The sequence below is a fragment of the Macrotis lagotis genome, chromosome 3, assembly GCF_037893015.1.
Source record: "Macrotis lagotis isolate mMagLag1 chromosome 3, bilby.v1.9.chrom.fasta, whole genome shotgun sequence".
Taxonomy (NCBI): domain Eukaryota; kingdom Metazoa; phylum Chordata; class Mammalia; order Peramelemorphia; family Peramelidae; genus Macrotis; species Macrotis lagotis.
The window spans coordinates 108,182,270-108,208,150 of NC_133660.1; the positions used below are offsets into that span (position 1 = coordinate 108,182,270).

The 25,881-nt window shown below is 34.9% G+C and overlaps 1 pseudogene; it reads left to right on the top strand.

The window, feature by feature from the left end:
* The first annotated feature begins 17,940 nt into the window (after positions 1-17,940).
* Positions 17,941-18,808, top strand: LOC141519179 (heme oxygenase 1 pseudogene; annotated as a pseudogene).
* Positions 18,809-25,881: the final 7,073 nt, after the last annotated feature.

Consider the following 25,881-nt stretch of genomic DNA (forward strand, 5'->3'; position numbering starts at 1 on the left):
CACTGTAGGCTAAGCTAGATCTTTAAACCTATTTGGAAATGCATGTTATTTCCTCTCTGGGTCAACTCTATTGAATAGGAGTTACTCAGTGTTCACACACTCCCTTCTTTCCCTCTAGATCCCTGTGCCTCTTTACCTGGTGTTGTTTATCCACTGATGTCTTGGCTTCTCCTGGTGTACTCCTGTTTTAACCCTATCTTGTATCTTCGATGTCTTTGTCAAAAATACTCATTTTATTTGTCCTGATAGAATTACCATTCTCAAAGTTTGATTAAATGATTGATAACCAGCACTGTCTCATAGTCACTAAGCACCCGCCCCTCTTCTGTTTCTATTACTCAAGAGTTATAAATTACATCAAATTGCAATTGATTTATTCCACCTTCATTTTTCAAGTACCCTCCATGGACACAATCCTCATGAGCCAAAGCATTATACAAAAAGAAATCATTTCATGAACCATTTATATTCCTCCTCCACCCCCAGGCACACTCCCTCCGATTGTAACCAAAGCATCAAGCAAAGTTAAATTACTTCATAATCTTTTTGTATTCAATCCCTCTAAGTACACTCTCCCCCTCCATCTCTATAGTACTCTAATCAAAGCCCTAGAACCTGCCCCAGTCAAAGTGTTGGATATGTTTTCTCCAGTTAGCACTCCAACCATGAGCCTTGTTAACTGAAGTATAGATTAAGGCAAGATCACTTCTTTATGTCCAATTTTCTAAGTACACTTTCACCCTTAACGCTATTGCACTACAACTTTAACTAAATTATCTAGTAAAGTAAGGTCACTTAATGATTTAATTATGTATAGAGTTTCTAACTATTCTTTCTCCCTCTGTCTCTATAGGAAATTTCATTCTCATAATCAACATCACATGATGTCTATTTTATACTTATATCCTCTTAGTACTATCACTTCAACTATATTCAACCTTCAAACTATTCTAAGAAAAGCACAAGTCTCAAGAGTTTATAGTGTTAGCTTAACTTTTAGGGATGTATACAGTTTAATGCTCTTCACTAGCATTATCCCCCCCTCCTTTCGATTTACCTTTTTTTATTCATCTCTTCAGTGTTACATTTGAATATCGCATTTTTTGTTCAATTCTGTTTTTTATCAAAAAAAAGTGGAAGTCCTCTATTTCATTGAAAATTCATAAAATCTGGAGTTTTGCAGGATAGTTTATTCTTGGATGGAATCTAAGGTCTTTTGACCTCAGAAATATTGTATCTCAGAGCCTCTGATCCTTTAATGTTGAAGCTGATAAGTCCTTTGTAAGTCTAATTGTTCTTCTTTTTAAAATAAATTCTCTTTGCTTGCAGTATTTTCTCTTTTAGATGAAGAGTCTGAAATTTGGTTATGATAATCTTTGTAGTTTTGTCTTGGGGCCTCTTTATGAAAGGTGTTCTGTGTATTCTTTTTTTAGGTTTTTGCAAGGCAAATGGGGTTAGGTGGCTTGCCCAAGGCCACATAGCTAGGTAATTATTAAGGGTCTGAGACCAGATTTGAATCCAGGTACTCCGGACTCCAGGGCAAGTGCTTTATCCACTGAGCCACCTAGCTGCCCCCTGTGTATTCTTTTAAGGATTATTTTGTCTTCTTGATCTAGTATATTAGGACAGTTTCCCATGATAATTTCCTGAAAGATATTTTCCAGGACTTTTTTTTTTAAATCTAGGCTTTCAGATAGACCAATAATTCATAAATTCTCTCCTGGATATATTTTCCAGGTTGTTTGTTCTTCCTTAAAGGTATTTTACATTTTAATTTTAATTTTTTTAGCCTTTTGATTTTGTTTGTTGAAATTTTGGTATATTATACAGTCATTAACTTCTATTTGTCCAATTCTGATTTTTAGAATTTTAATTTCTTCAGTTAACTTCTGTGTTTCCTTTTCTAGTTGGTTAATTTTACGTGAGCTGCATTCTTTTTACAGTTGGATGATTTTACTTTGTCATGAGTTGAATTCCCACTCTAGTTGATTACTTTTAATTTTTAGATGAGTTCCATTCCTTTTTCAGTTGGTCATTTTTACTTTTAAAGGAGTTGATTTCTTTGGTAAATTTTTCATAATTTTCCTTCATGGCTCTCATCTCTTTTTTTCCATTTTTCTACTTCCTCTCCTTGGCTTTTAAAATATTTTTCAAGTTCTTGCAGAGGCTTTGTATTTGAGTCCAATTCATAAACTCTTTTGAAATTTCATATGTAGATAATTTGTTACTGCTTTCTTCTTCTAACATGGCATTTTCATTATTCCCACCTGAAGAGTAGCTTTCTGTGGTTAGTGCTCTTTTTGTTTTTTGCTCATTTTGATAGTTGACCCCTGCTACTAGAGTATAGGGTCTATAGTCTTTACCTTTTTGTACAGAAGACAAGATCTGGTCCCTGGTTTATCACTTTCTAAAGTGCTGCCTATATAATCCAGGGGTTGTCTATGTAGAGGTTTGTTTCTTGCTTCATGTCCTGATTTTGACTTTGCAGTGATTTGTTCCTTTTCCAATTCTATCTGTTGCCCCAGTGATCCCAGGGCTCAAACTTTGTCTTGGGACCCTCCCTGCCGGCCTGCTATCTAGATGTCAGGACCTGAGCTATGATTTCATTGCTGGGATGTGGGCTGCTTTTCTGGGATGTACTGTGGCTAGAAACCTTCCACTGAGTTTTCGGTTCTCCAGGCCAGGAAGCCCTCCCCCCCCCCCCCAAGAGACAGATCTTCACTGAAGATCCTCCGTGGGATCTAGAATTGGGAAATGTCTGTTTAGAGACTTTATTTATCATTGTGTAGGGAAAGGCTCCAGGAGCATCTTAGTTTCAGGCTGCTATCTTGGCTCCCAATTATTTAATTCAGTGAACTTTTGTACCTTTTTTTTTAACTTATGGCAAATTTTGCTATTTAAATCTTTCCTCAGTGTTTTTTTTTTTTTTTTTTTTTTTGCCTATTTTACCATTAGACCAATTTTATTTTTAAGGTATTATTTGTTATTTTAGTGTTTTTGTAACTCTTTTTACTAAACTATTAATTCTCTTTCATAATTTTCTTGCATCATTCTCAGTTCTTTTCCCAATTTTTCCTCTACCACTCGACTCTTTCGTTAAATGCTCCAGAAATACTTTCAATGAGATATTTTTCATTTTCACATTTTTTTCATTTTAAAAATTTTGTTTGACTGATTATTGATGTCTCATAGAGAGATTAGCTTCTATTTGCCAATTATATTTTCAAGGAATTATTTTCTTCAGTTAGCTTTATGTATCTCCTTTTTTTTTTCATTTGCCCAATTCTTTTTTTGAAGTGCTGTTTTCTTGATGGACTTGCTCATTCCATCAGTGTAACAATCAGGGACAATTTGGGTCTGTCTAAGATGGAGAATACCATCTATATCCAGAGAAAGAACTGTGGAGTTTGAACAAAGACCAAGGATTATTACCTTTAATTTAGGAAAAAAAACTTATATCTTATTGTCTGATCTTGCTATGCCTTTTACTATATGTTTCTTCCTTAAGGATATGATTTCTCTCTTATCACATTCAATTTGGATCAATGTATACCATGGAAACAGTGTAAAGACTGACAGATTGCCTTCTGTGGGGGAGGGAAATAAGATAAGGGGAAAATTTGTAAAACTCAAAATAATAAAATCTTTAAAAATTAAAGTCCTGTTTTCTTTGTCTACTTGCCTAATTGTGTTTAAGAGCTCTTTAGTTGATTTTTGTGCTTCCATTCGCAAGATGTTGAATTTCTCTTGCGTTTTTCAATTTTTCTACTTAATTTTAAAAATCCTTTTTGAGCTCTTCCAAGAAGTCTTTTTATGATTCAGTATCAATTCATATTCCCTTGGGACTTCAGATGTAGTACTTTTTCTGCTGTTCACTTCTGAGATGGTAAAGTTTTTCCTCTGACTTTTCTTATCATTTTAAGTCCTACTTCTTGACCACAGTGGCACTATCTTAAGCTTCCTTTGCTGGGGAACTCACAGCAGCTTATTCACTGGACTGGGGTCACCTAGCCCAGTTGTGCAAGCTACATGGTGTCTGCAGCACCTGTGTTGGAGTCCTCCCAGCTGATGTGCCCTTCGTCTACTGAGTTAGGACACAGAGGACTTAGCCACAGTTCTCTGTTGTTACTGAGAATCTCTGGCTAGCCTCCTTCATACTTTGCCAGTGCTGGATGCTGCTTGCTGTGCCAAGTTGTGCTCTCCTTTCACCCAAGCAAGAGAGACATTTACAAATGTTTCAGATAGCTTAAATTGGAAAATTAGCTTCTTTGTAATTTTGTGTGTTCTTTAGCTCCAAAATCCATTTAGAGGCTTTAATACGGCTGTTTCTGAGGTAAGCCCAGGAGACCTTGAGGAAGTCCGTGGCTTCTCTTCTCCATATTGCCTCTGACCCTGTTCTAGGAATTCTTTAGTTAAATTAACATTTAATTTAACATTGACATTAACATTAATTAACATTTTTATTTTAGGCCATATGTGTAGTTCCTCTCATTTTGTTGTTTTCTGAGATATGTTTTGGCTTTCCCTCCATCAAGTTCTTTTTGTTGCTATTGGTGTTTGCTTACTTTCCAGCCTATATTTGACTTTGAACTTTATGTTAAAGTTGGACTATGGTCACCTGGGCTGGGAGATACTATCCCAATCTTGAGGCTTTCTTGTGCTGCTCTCTTCAAAGCAATAACTATTTGTAGAATCCCAGAGCTAGCTTTGAAAAGATGTGTTTTAAGGAGAGGTTTGGTAATCTCCACATTACTCCAGTTCTTTGGTGTCCAATTTAATTCATCAACCAACAATTAAGTACCCACTGCTGTTAGCTACTTTGTTAGCTGCTTGGAGACACATAGACAAAAAAGAAATAAAAATCCATAACTTTAGGGAGTTTCATTTTATCAGAAAACAACATACATTCTGTTAATTAAATAGGTTGTATACTGCTCATTAGATTGTGAGCTTCTTTAAGGCAGTGACTCGGCTTCTTTTTATATTCCTTGCATTTAGTTTAGTTATTGAAACAGTGGCTACTATTTAATGAAAGTTTGTTTATTAATCAATAAATGCAAAAAAGGAAATACTAATTAAATGAGATGATTGGAATATAAGATAATGAATAAGGACTATTTTTTCTTAAATTTTATTTGTTTAAGGCAATAGGATTAAGTGACTTGCCCAAAATCACACAGCTAAGCAATTATTAAGTGTCTTTTAATAAAGATTTCTTGAAGGAGGTGGATCTCGAGTTGAGCCCTGAAAGACACAGGATTGACATGAAATATATAGATGTTAGGAAAGGAAGCATCCCAGATTTAGACTGATAGGGAGAGATGGGCTAACCAATATAAAGATGTGGAGATGGAAAATTAAATATGTTATATGGTTGGAAGATTTCAAGTAAATCAATTTATTTGGAAAGTAGATTATGAAAGGAAGATCAGCAGGGAGTAATCTTATAAAGACATGTTTTAAATAGCTAGCAAAATGTGTATTTATTTATGTGTGTATATGTGTATGTGAATGAGAGAGTGAGAGAGCAAGAGAGAGAGAGAGAGAGTGAGAGAGAGAGAGAGATATTTACAGGATCTTAAATTTCAATTCATTCAGATCCTTTCTATTTTTATAGAAAAAGCAGTGAATTCCAGAAAAGAATAATGACTGGCTTAAGGTCATATGAGAATTAAATATCACCTCTAGAATTCTAAATCAGATTCTTTTTATTTGTTTATCCAAATCCAATCTTCTTTCTACTGTCTCTCTGTGAGTAGGTAATTTGAGGGAAGGACTTGTATATGTATGTGGCAGTACACACACTTAGCAAGGATGTCTTTCTTTGATCAAAGGTAAGTAATCACTGATTTACATAAGTGGTAAATAAGACAGTCTAATTCGTATATTTAATGTGATAGTGGAGACTGATTATGTTCTATGTAAAGTTGACTAATTGACTGAACTACTTTATAGTATCTATAAAATGCAATCTGTTCACTAACAGAAGTGGTAGGTAATCTGCCTTGGGATGAAACACCTATTTAAATATTAGAATCTATTGAGTTATAGTCTCTATAGAAAATTCACAATCCACCTTGGCAAAACCCCATCTTTAAAATTTTCAAAAGCCCCCTAAAATCTCCATCACAAACAAGACAAATATCAATAAACCTTTGAACTTTCATAGTTCATCAAAACTAAGTGAAAATCTTAGAGCTCTCTGAAATTCCTTGCAGTCTTATGATTCACAAAATGTTGCTCTTTCCATAACCGGATATATTTTCCTTCAAAAATTGTTATGGTCATTAGAGCAACCTATCAAAATATAGTTTAACAATTTTTTAATCACTTATGCCCTAATGACCATAACAATTTTTGAAAGAAAATGTATCCGGTTATGGAAAGAGCAACAGTTTGTCAATAATAAGACTGCAAGGAAACTCAGTTATAGATGAACTAAGAAAGGTCAAAGGTTTATTGATATTTGTATTGTTTGTGATAAATATTATACTTTACTGAATTTTTGAATTAAAAATTTTCTCTTCTGTTCATTCCAATTTAATAAATTTCTGTTAAAGACCTATATTTTGCCTTTTATTATAGTGACTGGAATACAAAGACAAAATGAAAAAATTTTCTTCTCTCAGGTTGCTTACATTCTAAATAATTAAAATTGATTGTGTTCATGTGTCTCTTTTTGCATGTTTTATCATAGTTTCATTATTAGAAATGAAATGATGGCACATTTCAGAGACTGATTTGGGAGCCATAATTCAAAAGTCTTAAAGATTCATTATTCCAGAAGAATTTGGACTACTGATAAATTATGAAATCTTGGTGATCCAAAGAAACTAATGTTTCTTCTAAATGTTTTCCAGTAGAGGGGGTGGAGACAAGATGGAAGCATGAAGGCAGCATTCCCAGAGAACTCCGACCCCTAAAACCCCCCAAAAAAACAAAGGATGGCTCTAGCCAAAATTTAGAGGGGCAGAACCCACAGAAATACTAGTGATACATTTTCCCAGTCCAAGATAACTTAGAACTTCCATGGTAAAGGTGTGTTTCACCAGGACTGGGGGTTGGAAAAGAAGCCATGGTGCAGCCCAGCCTAGCCCAGCCAGCCCAGTCCAGTACAGCCCAGAAATTACCTGCAACAGCTTGAAGAGGCAGTGAGAGAACTCTACTGCACTTGGGTGAGAGTGGAATGAGGAGCATGGCCGCAGAATATGCAGTGAGAATCGGGAGAAAGCAGCCTGCATCCCCAGAGACAGTAGGGGAAGTCTGCAGAGATTTCTCTGCTCTCCCTGGGGAAGGACTCTGCGGTTTGCCTACACTCACATATTGCTGTTTGAGCTTGCATACTAAGATAGTTAGATCTCTCCTTAAAGTCCCAGGGCAGAGGGAAGTGCTGTGGTCATCTAGATATCAAAGCACAGGCTAGACAGCATAAGACCTTGGAGGAATAAAGATCCCAGTGGGGTGTTCCCCCCAAAAAATACAACCCCAAAAGCCATGGAAGTGCTCAGTCTTGGGCTGAGGAAATGAGTAAACATCAGAAAAAAAAGAATCTGACCATAGAGAATTACTTTGTCTCATGGAAGATCAAAACACATACTCAGATAATGACAAAATTGAAGCTTCAGTATCCAAAATTTCTAAGAGAAATAGAAAATGGGCTCAGGCTATGGATGAGTTCAAAAAAGACTTTGAAAATCAATTAAGGGAGGTGAAGGAAAAATTGGGAGGAGAAATGAGAGCAATGCAGAAAAATCATGAAAACCAAATCAAAAGCTTGGTGAAAGATATACAAAAAAAAAAAAATACTGAAGAAAATAATGTTGAAAACTAGTTTAGACCTAATAGGGGAAAAAAAAAGCAAATGAAGAGAAGAATGAGAAAAATGCCTTAAAAAGCAGAACTGGCCACCTGGAAAAGGAGATTTTAAAAGCTCTCTGAAGAAAATGCAAAATGGAACTAAAGGAAGATGATGACTTACAAGAACCCAGGAAGAAATAAAACTCTTCCAAAAGAAAAGTCAAAAATTAGAAGAAAATGTGAAATATCTCACTGGGAAAAAAATGGCCTTTAAAACAGATCCAGAAGAAATAATTTAAAAATTATTGGGCTATCTGAAAGCCACAACCAGGATAAGTGTCTAGACTTCATTTTTCAAGAAATAATACAGTAAAATTGCCATGAGATCCTAGAAACAGAGGATAAAAATAGAATTTGAGAGAATTCACCAGCACCCCCTGAAAGTGATCCCAAAAGAAAATCTTCCAGGAATATTATAGTCAAATTCCAAAACTCCCCAATCAAAGAGAAAATTCTAAAAGCTGCCAGAAAAAGACAATTCAACTACTGAGGCTCCAGAGTCAGGATTACACAGGATCTGGCAGCATCTACATCAAGGGCTCTTATGGATAGAATATTATATTCTGGAAGGCAAAAGATCTTGATTTACAACTGAGAATCAACTACCCAGCAAAACTGAACATCCTCTTTCAGGGGAAAAGATGGATTTTAAATGAAACAGGGGACTTTCAAACTTTCCTATTGAGACAACCAGAGCCGAACAAAAAGTTTGATCTCCTAGTACAGGGCGCTGGTGAACCATAGAGGGAGTGCAAGTGAGGAACTAACTATGAGGAACTTAATGATGTTGAACTGTCTGTATTCCTGCATGGGAAGAAGATATTGATAACTCACATGAACTTTCTCATTTATAAGAGCTGTATGTACACAGGACATAGGAAGGAGCAGTATATAATAGTATGATGTGGTAAAGGGATGGAGTCAGTGGGCGATGGGGGAAAGTACTGGGAGGAAGGAAAAGGAGAAGAAGAAGTTGAGAGATTTCACATAAAAGCTTTTTCAATGGAGGAGAGGGGGGAAGGCAAGGGGGAATGAGTGAATCTTCATTCTCATCGGAAATGGCTCAGGGAGGAAATGACAAATACAGTTAACAGGGTGAGGAAATCTGTCTTGCCCTGGAGAAGGATGGGAGCAAAGGGATGGGATGAGGGGGAATGGGGAGAGGGAAGGGGGGAATAGGTTATAGAAAAGAGGGAAGATCGAGGGAGAGGGTACTCAGATGCAACACAATTTTGGACAGGGCCAAGAAGAAAGGAGAGAGAGAATAGAATAAATGAGAGTGGGGAGAAATAGAGTGAAGGTACAGCTAGTAATAGCAACTAAGGGAAAAATATTGAAGCAACTTTTCTGGTGGACTTATGATAAAGAAAGCAATTCACCCCCGAGACAGAGCCATTGAAATCTGAACACAGACTAAAGTACATCTCTCTCTCTCTCTCTCTCTCTCTCTCTCTCTCTCTCTCTCTCTCTCTCTCTCCTTCAGGTTTCCCATCTTCTTGGGGGAGGAGGGGGTTTATGTTTATTCTTATGTTCACTCTTATAACATTCAATTTACGTTAATGTATGGCATGGAAACATTGTAGAGACTGTCAGACAGCCTTCAGGGGGAAGGCAAGGGAGAATGGGGGAAAATTGTAGAGTTCAGAACCTTGTGCAAAATGATAGGTACACATTACTAATGTATATAATTGGAAAACAAATAAAATGTTAAAAATGAAAGAAAAAAGAAATTAGTTTATCTAATTTTGTATACTGGTTAATTTTTTAAAAATAAAAAAGTTTTTGGGTAGCATTCTTCATAGGCAAAAGGATTTAGAGTTTGAAGTTCAGAGTTCAAAACCTAATTCTACAGTTTAATAGATGGGACAAGTTATATTTTCTCCTTGTACCTCAATTTCTTGCTTTATAAAATCAGTGACTGGACTGGATGATCTGTAAGGTAGTTTTTAGGTCTAAATATTATTTGCTATTTATTTTATGCTGGACTAATCAGTGTTGTTTTTTCATTCAGTCAAATAACCATACTTCAAATAAAAAGCAATGAGAATGAAATGAACAATGAATGAGCAATGACCCTCATACACAAAAATAAAATTTAGAGCACTTTGGAAATTGTAGTTTAATAATGGTTTGACTATGAACATTTTGGATACACAAGAAGAATCTTAATAACTATGCCCCCTTAGAACAGGGGTTCTTAAGCATTTTTGTGTCATAGACTTTTTTGGCAGTTTTGTTAAACTTCTGGATACCTCTTTAGAAACCAATTATATTGAAATTCTATCAACAAGAATTTTTTTAAAGACTTCAGCTTAAGTACCCTTGCCTTAAAAAAATATTTTTGCATTTTTAAATAAAATTCACCATCTTTGGCTGTTTTTGTTGTTTTGTTGTTTTGCCTTGAAATGAGATTAGTTCTGCAGTTTTAGAAAGCACTTAAGATACTGTGGATTCCAATCTTTCCATTTTTCAGATGATAAAATTGAGACCATGTGACATTGAGTGACTTATCTAAGATCATATATTAGAGAGGCTCCTTTGAAGGTAGAGATAGATTCTTCCTTCTTTCTATTCTCCCATACTAACAACATTATATGTTAAACATTTAAGGAATATCATTTAGGTTACATCCTAGAGCCAGTTCTCTGTTAATCTGATTTTCAATGGTTAGCACAATAAGACCTCTATCCATTCCTTTACCTCTTTCCCAGAAGATAAAAGAATTCCAGTACAACATGTAGCTTAAATTGAATTGAATGGCATGTTTTGAACTCCATTTTGATATTATTTGGCTGGTCCACATATAAATTCTTTATCTAAGAGCTTCTCTAATAGACTAATAGATGTCAGAGATTGAACAGAAAAAGGAAAATAGTGTTTGGGATATACATATATATATATATATATATATATATATATATATATATACACATATATATAAATAAATATATGTATGTATGTGAAAAATGTATATCATATGTATCATATATATATACATAAATCTATATTTAAAATTCCATCATACTCATTTAAACAGAATGCCCTAAAGATCTTTTTTCATTCTCATTTCTCAGAGACATAAATTAATCCCTTAAAGTTATTTTCCCATACAATACAAAGCAATAATCTGCATATGCCTTCTCAAATTAAAAAATTACCGCTATCTCAATCAACTGATCATATGAATATATGAGGAAAATACATTATTTGTATTCTTTTTAATGGGATAAGATTGACTTTCCTAAGTTCACACAGCTAGGAAATTATTGAGTGTCTGAGACCAGAGTTGAACTCAGGCACTCCTGACTCCAGGGTCAGTGCTCTATCCACTGGGCCACCTAGCTGCACCACATTATTTGTATTCTTACAATAAAATGATGGTTTCAAGGGGTGTTTAAATTGCCCTCTTTTGTTTTTCTGTTGTCCTGTCCATCTGTAATTACAGATACTTCTCTCCTGAGAAATATAGAGTTGACTTGTTAACCTGGTCAAGGACATGTCTATGCTGTGATTATTGAACTTATGTCACCAAATCTGATGACAAATATATTCAGTTGAAAGATGGGAGCAGGTGGACAGCTGCTGCAGGATGTCATTTGAGCATTGTAGATATTAATTGCCTGAGGTTCAAAAATGAAGAGAACGTGACATCAGAACACTGCAAATTGTTCCCTTCTAGAAATGCTCTACAACATGGTGTGAAACAACATTCAGGGAAATTGTTTGCTTGATTTGAATAATTTGGACAATTTTCAGATTTCTGAGAAGAAAGGAAAAAAAGTTTTCCTTTGAAACATGAATGCAATCCTTTTCCTGATTTTCAACTAATGGGTTGTTAATTAAAGGTTGTCTTCCCCAACAAAAATTTTCAAAATTATTTCATAGTGACATATATCTTCCAGATATTGTTTTTCAGAGTTTTATATCTGGGAGACACAATAAAGTTCATTTTATTCAATGTTTTCCTATTTACAGTTTAGGGATCTGAGGCTCAGAGGAGAAAAATATTCTTGTCTAGAGTCAATCCCTAGTAAATGATAGCAGAATCCAAATACAGGTCACAGAATCATGGAATTACAGATTTAGAACTAGAAATGACCATGGAAGCCATGGAAACCAAACCCTTCATTTTTTATATGAAGAAACTGAGGCCCAGAGAATTTAAGATATATGCTAAAAGTCACACAGATACCAAGTCTGAAATATCATTTTAATTCATGTCTTTTAACTCAAGAATTCTATCTACTGCTCTTAACTGTCTTTGACCAAAAATCTAATATTCTTTCTAATAACAGCATTCCAGATCATGTATGTATCCCAGAACTTATTTCACTTCATGGGGCCTTAGATATTTCTCTGGAGCTGCTTGGCAGGAAATTAACACTTTCATCAGTTATTAAAACAGTACAAAGATAATGCATCTTATGCATAAATATGCCCATGGTACTCAGTATTTTCAAGTTGGAGTCTGACTTCTACAAATAATGAACCTTTTTTTTTTTCAATGAATCTTGTTGGGCTTCAATTATCTTAGAGAAAGCAATATCCATTCCTTGATTTAGACTTTCAAGCAGAAAATGGTAGTGAGGAAGAACTTAAAATTTTATTAGCACAGATGAAAGACAACTTGACATGAAGTCAGAAGAGTGAATTTGAGTCTCATCTCTCTTCTTCCCATTATAGTTCTGCCTCTAAATATTGATATGAACTTGGGCAATTTAGAATAATCAATTTAGAACACAAAGATATCTTAGTGGTTATCTAATCCTATAACTATTTTTATAGAACAAGAAACTGATAAGGGGAGAGACAGTGAGTTAATTAAGTTCAAAAAATAGATGGAAGAATTAGAAATTGATCCTAAGTACTCTATTTCTCAATCTGTTATTATTTTCAGTGCATGAATCTAGACTGCAAATTTATTATAATTGTTTAAATGGCCCTCACAGTCTTCTCTAGGACTAATATTCTACATTCTGTAATTTAAAAAAATTTGAAATTCATTTGTCATTCTCTTAAAATTTTATAATAGAAATAGCCCTGCTTGGAAAATCAAATCTATGATCATTTCTAATGCAGTAAAAATGCATTTGATGAAGACAAGTCTAATAATATCAGGCTGAGATTACCATTCTGAACATATGTGTGTGAGAGAGATAATTGTGGAGGTGAAAGTAGTAGTCTTAAGTAAACCACAAATAGAGTATTCACTTAAAATCTTTTGCTTCATGGGCAAGTGCCATAATCTATGGTGAGTACAACAGCTGTAAGTAAAGCATTGGTTGAGGGAGAGTCGGGTTGCTGGCCTGTTGTGATGATATACCTACCATGGAAAATTTGTGAGAGGTAACATTTATGGAGTTTTCCAATGCAGGATGAGTGAGAAATAGTGAGGAGAAAAGGGAGAAGCTCACTAAAATCCAACTTCTGATGAGTTCTTTCTGTTTTAATATATAAATATTTTATTTTTTCCAACAATATACAATATTTTCCAATTACATACAATTCTAGTTTCTACCTATCATTTTTTGGTAAGGCTGTGAACTTTGCACTTTTTACCCCATCCTCCCTTCTCCCCCCCCCCCAGAGAAGACAATATGATAGTCGTTACATTTTTCCCATGCTATGCATTGATTAAAATTGAATGTGATGAGAGAAAATAACATATCCTGGAGGAAAAAATAATATATGAGAGATAGCAAAATTATGTAGTATATAAGAAAACTTTTTTTTTTTTAAATGAAGGCAATAGTTCTTGGTCTTTCTTTAAACTCCACAGTTCTTTCCTCTGGATACAGATGGTATTCTTTTCAGATACCCCAAAGTTGTCCCTGATTATTGCACTGAAAGAATGAGGAAGTTCGTTAAGGTTTATCATCATCCCAATGTTGCTGTTAAAGTGTATAATGTTCTTTTCATTCTGCTCATCTCACTCAGCATCAAGTCATGCAAGTTCTTCCAGGCTTCTCTGAAATCCCATTCCTCCTGGTTTCTAATAGAACAATAGTATTCCATAAAATACATATGCCATAACCACCAATTGATAGACATACCTTCAATTTCCAATTCTTTGCCATCACAAATAGAGTTACTATGAATCTTTTTGTACAAGTGATGTTTTTAGCCTTTTTCATGATCTCTTCAGGGTATAGAGCTAGTACTGGTATCCCTGGATCAAAGGATATGCATATTTTTATTGCCCTTTGGGTGTAATTACAAATTATTCTCCAGAAAGGTTGGATCAGTTCACATCTCCACCAAAATTGCATTAATGTCCTAGATTTCCCACATCTCTTGAAACATTGATCATTGTCCTTTCTGATCATATTGGCCAATCTGAGAGGTGTGAGGTGGTACCTCTTAGATGCTTTTATTTGTATTTCTCTAATCAGTAATGATCTAGAGCAATTTTTCTTATAACTATCGATCACTTTGATTTCCTCATCTGTAAATTACCTTTGCATATGCTTTGACCACTTGTCAATTGAGGAATGGCTTGGGTTTTTTTTTTTTTTATAAACTTAACTCAGTTCTCTAGATATTTTATACATGCGTCCTTTGTCAGAAACACTAGTGGTAAAAACGATTTCCCAATTTACCACATTTCTTCTGATCATAGTTATAGTGGTTTTATTTGTACAAGATTTTTTAATTGAATACAATCAAAATGATCTAGTTTTTCTTTAATGATGTCTCCATTTCTTCCTTGGCCATAAACTGCTTCCTTTCCCATAGATATGACAGGCAAACTATTCCTTATTCTCCTTAGTTTGCTTATATTATTATCTTTCATGTCTAAATCCTACACCCAATTCAATCTTATCTTTGTATAGCATATGAGATATTGGTCTAACCCAAGTTTCTGCCATACTAGTTTCCAAGTTTCCCAACAGTTTTTTTAACAAAGAGAGTTCTTATCCCAGAAGCTGGGCTCATTGGATTTATCAAATAAAAGATTATTATAATCATTTCCTGAAGTCTCTTTTGTACATAGGCTATTCCACTGATCTACCACTCTATTTCGTAACCAGTACCAGACAGTTTTGATAACTGATACTTCATATTATAATTTTAGATCTGTAAGGCTAAGCCATCTTCTTTTGCTCTTTTTTTCATTAAATTCCTTGATTCTTTAACTTTTTCTTTCTCCATATGAATTTAGTTACAATTTTTTCTTAGCTCATTAAAGTGATTTTTGGAAGTTTGATTGGTAAGGCATTAAACAACCAGTTTAATTTAGATAGAATTGTCATTTTTATTATGCTAGGTCAGCATTCCCATGAGCTAAAGATATTTGCCTAGTTATATAAATCTGATTTTATTCCTGTGAAGTGTTTTATGTGTCTGCCTTAGCAGGTAGACTTCCAAGTATTTTATATTGTCTGAAGGTATTTTAAATGAGATTTTTCATTCTAATTAATGCTACTATATCTTGTAAGTTACATATATATACATATATATAATGTATAAATGTTGAGGTTTTATGAGGTTTATTTTATATTCTGTGACTTTGCTAAAGTTGCTAAGTGTTTCTAGTAGTTTTTTGAGTTGACTTTTTAGTGTTCCCTATGTAAATCATCATGTTATCTGCAAAGATTGAAAATCTTGTTTTTTTTCCTCCACAATTCTAATTCCTTCAATTTATTTTTCTTTTCTCATTACTCAAGTTAACATATATATATATATATATATATATATATATATATATATATATATATATATATATATATACACACAATGCAATAATGAATAATAGTGGTGTTAATGTAATGGACATCCTTATTTCATCCCTGATCTTATTAGGAATGCCTCTATCTTATCCCTAAAAGGCTTTTTCAGCATTTATTGAGGGAATCATATTATTTCTGCTAGGTTTGTTATTGATATAGTCAATTATACTGACAATTTTCCTAATATTGAACCAACCCTGCATTCCTGGAATAAATCCTGCTTGGTCATAATGTATTATCCTAGTGATACCTTGCTATATTTATTTTGCTAAGATTTTTTTTAAGATTTTGACCTCCATATTCATCAGAGAAAAATGTTCTATAATTTTATTTCTCTGTTTTGACTCTACCTGGTTTAGGTATCAGCACTATATTGGTGCTATAGAAGGAGCTTGTTAGAGTTATGTCTTCATCTATTATTCCAAAGAGTTTATATAGAATTGGAACTAATTGTTCCTTAAATATTTGGTAAAATTCATTTGTGAATCCATCTGGCCTTGGAGATTTTTTTCCTTAGGTGGTTCAATGACAGCTTGTTGAATTTCATTTTCTGAGATAGGGTTATTTAGGAATTTCATTTTCTCTTCATTTAACCTGGGAAGCTTATATTTTTGTAAATATTCATCCTTTTCACTTAGATTATCAAATTTATTGGCATATAGTAGGCAAAATAGTTCTGAATTATTATTTTAATTTCCTCCTCATTGGTAGTGTGTTCAACTTTTCATTGATGATACTAGTAATATGGTTTTCTTCTTTCATTATTATAATCAAATTAACCAAAAGTTTTTCAATTTTTTTCATAAAATCAGCTATTGGTTTTATTCATTTGTTAAATAGTATTCTTGCATTTGATTTTTATTAATTTCTCCTTTAATTTTTAGAATTTCTAATTTGTTATTAAATTGGGTTTTTTTAAATTTGTTCTTTCCCTAATTTTCAGTTGTATGCTTAGTTCATTGATTTCCTTATACTCTATTTTATCCATATATTATAATATATCCCTTAATAACTGTTTTAATTGTGTCCTATTTGTTTTGGTATGTCATAGTCTAGGATGAAATCTTTCATTCTGTCCATGATTTTTTGTTTGAGCCACTCATTTTATAAAATGAGGTCATTTAGTTTCCAATAAGCTTTAGGTTTATCTCTCCATGGCCCATTATTGCATGTGATATTTAATGCCTTATGGTTTGAGAAGGAAGTATTCACTATTTCTGTCTTTCTTCATTTGATTATAAGTTTTTTATAGCTTAGTACATGGTCAATTTTTGTGTAGGTGCCATGTACTGCAGAAGAAAACATATATTCCTTTCTATTCCCATTCAATTTTCTCCAAAGGACTAACATCTCTACATTTTCTAACATTCTATTTACCTCCTTAATCCCCTTAGCACAGTTGGGCTGGACACCTGGGTCCATGGAAGGGGGTCAGTTTCCAGACTCCTTGGGTCAGGGATCACTGGGGACAACAGAAAAGGATGGTGAGAGAACTCTGCCACAACAGAGTGACTGTAGAAAAAAGCACTTGCCTCAGAGCAGACCTATGGTGAGAACCTGCAGCAGGAGTCAGCAGAGCCACTGAGTATATCCAGAAATCTCAGCCCATAGATGTTAAGAGGGTTGGGAGAGATTGCAGAGGTCTCTCTGCTTTCCCTGGGACAGGACTCAGCTGTTCGCTCACACTCAGATCCAGGTTGCAGTCTGGGTTCCCACAACACCACCACAGTTGAGCAGGGACCATCTTCACAGCATCTGGGCAGAGGGGACTTGCCTGAATATAGGCAAGAGAGCAGTCAGAGCCTCTCATAAGACCTTGGAGGAATTAAGATCTCTGTAGATTATCTACCAAATCCCCCAAAACCACATTGGAAGTGAGGTAAATCAGTCATAGACTGAGGAAATGAGCAAACAGCAGAAAAAAGAAGAATCAGACTGTAGATAATTACTTTGGTCCCATGGAGGACCAAAATACATACTCAGATGATGAAAAAAAATCGAAGCTTCTGTATCGCAAAACCTCCAAGAGAAACAGAAAATGGGCTCATGCTATGGATGAGCTCAAAAAAGACTTTGAAAAGCAATTAAGGGAGGTAGAAGAAAACTTGGGAAGAGAAATGAGAGTAATGCAGACAAACCATGAAAACCAAGTCAACAACTTGGTGAAAGAAATACAAAAAAAAAACCTGAAGAAAATAACATTGAAAACCAGTTTAGACTGAATGGAAAAAAGCAACAGAAAAAGGCAAATGAGGAGATGAATGCCTTAAAAAGCAGAATTAGTCAGCTGGAAAAGGACATAAAAAAGTTCCCTAAGGAAAATAACTCCTGGGCTGCTCCGCCCGCTGCCACCATGGACGCCCCACTGTCCCACAGCTCACCCCAGGATTTGTCTGAGGCCCTGAAGGAAGCCACTCAGAAGGTCCACACCCACACCGAGAATGTGGAGTTCCTCAAGAACTTCCAGAAGGGGCAGGTGCCCCAGGAGGGCTTCAAGATGGTGACATCTTCTCTGTATCACATCTATTTGGCCTTGGAAGAGGAGATGGAGTGCAACAAGACCCACCCTGCCATCTCCCCAGTCTTCTTCTCCGAAGAGTTGAACTGCACTCCTGCCCTGGAGCAGGATATGGAGTTCTGGTATGGGCTCCAGTGGAGAAAGGAGATCCCTTTCTCGGCAGCCACAGAGAAGTACGTGAATCAGCTTCATGACGTGGGTCACACCGAGCCTGAGCTGCTGGTGGCCCATGCCTACCCGTGTTACCTGGGGTGTCTCTCTGGAGATCAGATCCTTAAGAGGATTGCACAGAAGTCCCTGGGGCTCCCCAGCACAGGAGAAGGAGTGGCCTTCTTCAGTTTTCCAGCCATCGACAATGCCACCAAGTTCAAGCAGCTATACCATTCCTGGATGAATGCCATTGGGTTGAGCCCAGCCATCAAAAAGAAGGTGGTAGAGGAGGCACAGACATCCTTCCTCCTGAATATCCAGATGTTTGAAGAGTTACAGGAGTTGTTATCAAGAACCAAGAGAATGGAAATCTTTCTGAGAATCAGACACTTCGAAAAAGGGCTGGTGACAAAGGACAAGGCCCTACCTCCACAGAGATTTTCCCCAGAAGCCCCCGCAAAGTCTTTTTCCACTTGCCCCTCCTCCATTGGATCCTCATCCTCTCCATCCTGGCTACGGTCGCTATGGGGTTCTATGCCATGTGAATCAAACAGAAGAGACACTCCAGGGGAGCTCCCACGGTCTCCTCTCCCCTCCTGAGCCTAAGAATATTCACTAGATGGATCTCCTTGGGTCATTGTGGACCGCTCCCTGGAGAAGGTAGAGGAGAGCCCCCCACTGACCCAAAACACTGCTGGCCTGAGGGACTCGACTTTGAAAGGGGTTCTCAGGGACTGCCCACAGATGTACCACTCTTTCCCAGTTCCTACCAAGGACCACCCCCCAAGAAGACCCAAAGAGACTGAGCTCCCAACCCTGAAAAATGACCTGCCAAGCCCAGCTCCTGGCTTCCCTGTTTGACCTGAGTGACCACTTTCCCTTTGGCCTCTAGACAGTTTCTACTTTTGCATTTTAGCATGTTGTGTCTTCTTAGAAGCCAGTTTTCTGTGAGATTTTGTTTATCTTGGTTTCACAATGTTTGGGTTTGTTTTTTGTTTTTTTCCCCCAAGGTCAGGGGGAGGGGTTTAGCCTGTGTGTGTGTGTATGTGTGTGTGTATGTGTGCGTGTGTGTGTGTGTGTTTAAATAACACGGTTTGACTGTCAGTGACCTTGAGTCTATCTGTAAACTTTCAATAAACAGTGTTATCATAAAAAAAAAGAAAATAACTCCTTCAAATGCAGAATGGAACTAAAGGAAGCTGATGACTTTGCAAGAACTTAAGAAAATGTTAATTATCTCAATGGAAAAACAACTGACCTTGAAAATAGATCCAAAGGAGAAAATTTTAAAATTGTTGGGCTACCCGAAAATCATGACCAGGTAAAGAGCCTAGACTTCATTTTCTGAGAAGTAATACAGCAAAATTGCCCTGATATCCTAGAAACAAAGGATAAAATAGAAATTGAGGGAATTCACTGATCACCTCCTGAAAGAGATCATAAAGGAAAAACTTCCAGGAATATTATATCCAAACTCTAAAATTCCCAAGTCAAAGAGAAAATACTAAGAGTTGCCAGAAATATGATGTTTCTATAGTCAGAATTACACAGAATGTATTAGCATCTACATTAACGGCTGAAAGGGTTTGGAATATGATATTCTGGAAGGCAAAAGATCTTGGTTTACAACCAAGAATCAGCTACCCTGCAAAATATAGCATCCTCTTTCAATAGACCTTCAATGAAAAAGGGGACTTTCAAACTTTCATATTGAAACAACCAGAGATGGAAAGAAAGTTTGAACTCCAGATACAGGACATGGGGGCACCATAGAGTGGGGTGAACAAGAAGGACTAATCATGAGTAGCTTAATGATGTTGAACTGCTTGTATTCCTGCATGGGCAGAAGATACTGATAATGCATATGAACTTTCTCATTTATAAGAGCAGTTAAAAGGAGCATGTATAGACAAGGCACAGAAAGGAGTGAATATAGTGGTATAATATAGTAAAAAGATGGAGTCAATGGGTGATAAAGAAAAGTACTGGGGGTGGCTAGGTGGTACAGTGGATAGAGCACTGGCCCTAGAGTCAGGAGTACCTGAGTTCAAATCCATCCTCAGACACGTAATAATTACCTAGCTGTGTGGCCTTGGGCAAGCCACTTAACCTCATTGCCTTGAAAAAAAAAGAATGAAAAAAAAAGAATCCTTCTAAATCATTTCTTAAATAAGGAATTTACTGTATATGGAACTGATAGTTACAAATAGTCCAGGGAAATATAGTATGTGGGATTAAATTCCTTATATTTTCAAAGATTATGTGATTATACAAAAAGCTGAAGGAGAGGATCAGGAGAGAGTGAGAGAAAGAGAGCAAGACAAGTACACCAAAGTTACTATAGGGAGGCAAGGACACCATTTAAGCTTTCTAAAGAAGGAAAAGAAGCTTTTTTCCTAAAGAGATTTAGACTTCTACTGACTTTCTGCCATATAAGTTCATCTGAATGGTTCATCCATTTTAACCCAATGGAATTCAACAAATATTTATTAAATGCCCCCCCCCCCCCTTATATAGGACTCTGGGTTGGGTATTGGGCAAAAAAGTTAGAGCAAAAAAATTAAAACCCTCAAGTATCATGCGCATATACATATGTATAAAAGGATATGGATAACTCTTTATGGTAAACTAGAAAGTTTTCCTATTAGGATAAAAAATAAGTGCATTCATGTATTACAGTTTACATATTACATATTCACATCTGGCCCATTTTCCTAGAATATGGTTTAGGGATTTTGTTTTGAAAAAACTTTCTATTGGTTGAAAAGTCCTCTATTTGGTCTAGCAAATAAAATCTCAAGAGGCAAGGTTTCTAGATTTTATCAATTTATTTATTAATTAATCTGGTCGATAATCAATAGATTGATATTGAATAGTTTCTTTTGGAAACCCCAAGAAAAACTCTGAAATACCATAAATCAGGTTTATATCTTCAGGGAATTCTCTTGATAAGGGAAACTTAACCCTGATTAGTGGACATTTAATGTGCAGGTGGGGTAAAAGTCTTCAGCAGTTCCTGCTCAGAACTGGTTTGTGCATGAGGCTCAGCTCTCAAGGGAAGCCATTTCTGAGTGATCCTAATCTCTAAAGTTCTTTATTCAGGGAAAACACTCACAGGTTAGATACTGGGTTTCACAGCTGGGTGGGATCCTGCCTGACCTAGTTAATAAGCATGTGCTTTGCATACTAGGCCTACAGATAATACTTAGTCCTCCTTTTCAGAGATTAACTGATCTCTTGATCTTTTTTAGGACTGGGCTCTAGAAATAAAAGGAAAGGATGGAATATATATACATATATATGTATATATATGTATATATATATGTATATACATATATATACATATATATGTATATATATAATTTTTATAATAGCATATCAATTTCTCTCAATATTGTAATTCAGGAATTAGTGTGGAGGAATGTACTATGTTAAAATTATTGAATATTAGTTAGAAATATGAAAAGATAGTGGCCCTTTAGCTGTTTCTGAGCATAATAGCTGCAAAATAGGGTTCTGGGATTATGACTAAAGCAGGATATTATCTAGTATGAATCAGGTTTTATTTATCCCTTGGATATAAGGTACCAAGTACTTTAACAAGTCCTTTGAAATAACTTGCCATAGTGTAGCTTACAGTAGTAAGTTCAGCTTTATTACATTATAGAGTTTGTTCTGAAAGAAGCAACTATGAACTATTAAAATACTGACACAATGAGGAAATACTTGAGGAAGGAATGAGACACCCTGAAAACAGATATGAAACACTGCTGTCAGTAGCTTCATTATGGGGAGGTAGAGGGTAGGGAACACTAACTTTTCTTCATCTTTTTTTTTTTTTAAAGAAAGAATTTAAACATGGAAAATCAGTGTCAGGTAGCGAAACTTTGACTTTTGAGTCAAGAGATGTTTTTAAGAATTCTAGTCATTACTTGGTTAAATAATTTTAATTTTTCAGAATCCTAAATTCTTATAGATAAATTATTTCCAAGATGATTTTCAGCTTTAAACCCTTGATCTTATGAATTTTTCAACATGAAACATAATGGACTTAGAACGTTAGAAACTATGGGAGGAAGATCAAGACAATTCAGTACCACAGTATAGACTGACTTGATGCTCATGTTGCATCTAAAGATGCAGTCCAAGAAAATATATTTACCACTAAATGACTCAGTGTTAGTAACTGATCAATAAGCACTTTCAAATATCCACATATATGATAATGGAATCCTCATTATCTTTTTCAAAGTGACAAAGAGTAGCTTCATATTGTTATCATAAATTCATATCCACTCAGCTTTTTCTTTTTATTGAGTCAGGTATGATGAGTACAGTAACTCTTACTATGACAGGTTTTAATTATGATGGTTTCCAGGAAAAATTACTCTGAATAAAGAATGAGCTCATCATGTTATGAATATTTGCCAAAGAATGGTAAGAGTCATATGGTAACTTCTCTTTCCAACTTTCAAAATCTATATTAACCTGATTCCAAGTATTTTTTTGGGGGTGGGGGGATAAATGATACAAGATTTGAAGAGAAAATTCTGGGAAAATATTAATGAATCTGAGGAAAATGGAAAATTTAAGACACTTTTCCTTTGTGGAAACATGAAAAGAGTGGTGCTAAAGAACAGAGGAAAACAGAAAAAAATGCAAATGTTAGATACCTCATAGAATTTTTTTTATGCAGAGATGGAACTCAAATAGCAAGATGTTCAGGATCCTAGAAAGATATTCTTTTAGAATAATCCTATTGGAATCTGGCTATTTGGACATTTTCTACATCTGCATTCTTTTCATAAAAATGATGAATTTTTATTACTTTTATTTTTAAATCCATCCTTTTCTCTTCCCCACCCATTGAGCTATCCATTGTGACAAAGAATAAGGAAAAAGATAAAAACTAATTCACCATAACCAACCAACACATGAATTATGTCTGAATATACTATTCCACACCTCTAATCCCATCCTTCTTCAAAAAAAAATTAGAAAGGCATTTATATAGCATTCAGAAAATTTTATTTTTTCCCATTTTCCTTATAGTATTTGTGAATATTGTTTACGTTGTGCCACTTTCTTTTCTTTTGAGTAGCATCTTTATTTTTTAACATCCTTGTGCAAATTCATATGAATATTCTTAAGTTATGAAATTTTCTTCCACTCGCCCTTCCTCCCCTCAGTGGTGAACAATCAAATTAGCATTGTACATACAATTTTGATAAACATGTTTACAGATTAGTTATTTTTGGTATGACGAATTAGGATTAAGGGAAAGAGATACATAAGAGATAATTTTTATAAAGTGTTCATCAGATTCTGAGGAGCTGATTTTTTATTTGTTTTGTTTTTCTTCCTCTGGATAGGAATAACATTGTCCATAGACAGTCTAATACTGTTGTCCTAGCTCTCTGAACTGATGAGAGGAGCTGCTTCCATCAAGGCTGATCATCTCAGAATGTTGTCAGTGTGTACATTGTTCACTTGATTCTGCTCCATTTGTTCAGCATCAGAACCTGTAATCATTCCATGTTTCTCTAGAGTCCAACCATTTATGATTTCTTATAGAACAATAATATTCCAAAGTATACAGGTACCAAAAATTGTTTAGTCATGTCCCAGTTTATGGGTATTCCCTCAATTTCCAATTCTTTACCACTACAAAAATGTTACTATGAATATTTTGAAACAAAAAGGACTTTTCCAATTTTTTATGCTTTTTTTCTGGACTTTGGCCAAGAATTGGAATTGTTGAGAATTTACATTTTTTTTACTGCTCTTTGGACATAGTTCCACATTGCTCTCCAAAATGGTTGGTTCTGTTCACAACTCAAGCAGCAATTAATCAATGCCTCAATCCTCCCACAACCTCTCCAACATTGATCATTTTCCCTTTTTCTCATCTTAGCCAATCTACTAGATGTGAAGTGATACCTCAGTGTTTTAATTTGCATTTCTCTAATTAATAAAGATTTGGAGCACTTTTTCATATTATATTTAGCTTCAATTTTTCATTTGAAAACTGTCTATTCATAGCATTTGACTATTTGTCAATTGGGGAATTACTTGTAACCTTATAAGTATGATACAATTCAATATATATTTTATAGAAATGAAACCTTAATCAGAAGATTGTTTCCCAGTTTTCTGTTTTCTTTCTAATGTTGGCAGAGAGGGAGTTTGAGGTCCCCCAATATTAAATTTTTTTCTGTCTGTGTCTCCTTGTAATTCACTCAACATTTCCTGTAGGAATTTGGATACTATACCACTAGGTGCATACATGTTTAGTAATGATATAGTTGCCTTCTGGTTTTTGATCCACTTTGCTATCTGCTTCCATTTTATGGGATAGTTCATCCCATTCACATTTATAGTTAAGGCAACTTAATCTGTATTTTCCTCCTTCTATCTTTCCCCATTTATATTTTTCTCTTTCCTTTCCTCTTAATCCTCCTCACCAAAATTTTACTCTCTTTCCCCTTTGACTTTTCTTTTAAAATTTAGCTTTGAGTTTACTTTCACTTACACCTTTGCCTTACCTTTTATCAGTCCCTTCTTCCCTTATTTTTCCTTTTCTCTGCCCTGCCCCGCCCCTTACCTGTAGATTAGAATAAATTTTTAAACCTAAGTGGGAATGTATCTCATTCACTCTCTGGGCCAAATCTATTGAATAGAATTTACAGAGTTCACACTCTCCCTTTTTTTTCCATATAAAATTATAAATTTTTGTGCCTCTTCACAGGGTATTATTTCTTGCTCTAGTACTGTTAATCAGGTATCAATTACAATTTGATTATTTGATTTCTTGTTAAGCTCATATTCATTTTGCTTCTTTCTTCACTTGGAATCTGTTTGAAATCTATTCTTATGTCTTTTAGGGTTCTTCATCCCATTGTTAATATGGTATTGCCTACTTCCTTACATTCATGTACCACAATTTGTTTAACCTCTCCTCAATCAATGGGAATCTATTTTGTTTCCATATTTTCCCTAAAGTATCTATCTTTGATTTTCTTGAGATATATGCCTTGCATTGGCATCTCTAGGTTAAAAGGCATGGGTGTATCATTTACTTTCTTAAGTACAAGTGTAAGTTGCTTTCTATAAAGCTTACATCCATTTCTAGTTTTACTAATACTGTACTTCTTCAAACATTGATTAAAACCATATCTTATAACCTGAAACCTTAAAGTGATTTTGATTTGCATTTCTCTTATTAATTATTTGGAACTATCTTTAATATGGTTAACAGTTTTCAAAATTTCTTTTGACAAGATTGTTCATATCTTTTAACCATATATACATGCCAATTATTTAAGTATCTTGAATATCAGACTTTTATAAGAGATATTTGGCACAAGGAACCCACCCTCCAGTCATTATTCTACCCATAATGGGTAGAATGGAGGAAAATCCTTTTAATTTTAACATAATTTATGTAATCATGTCTTTCATGATTACCTTTTTAATTTATATGTTAAAGTATTTCCCCCTAGTGCCAAGTGCCAAAAGAAGCCAATCTGATTTCTTCTAATTCTTTTTAAAAATATTTCCACATTTAATATTTAATTAAAATAGACATAGTGAGTGTGTTGTATTGTATTTCATATTTTGTGTGTC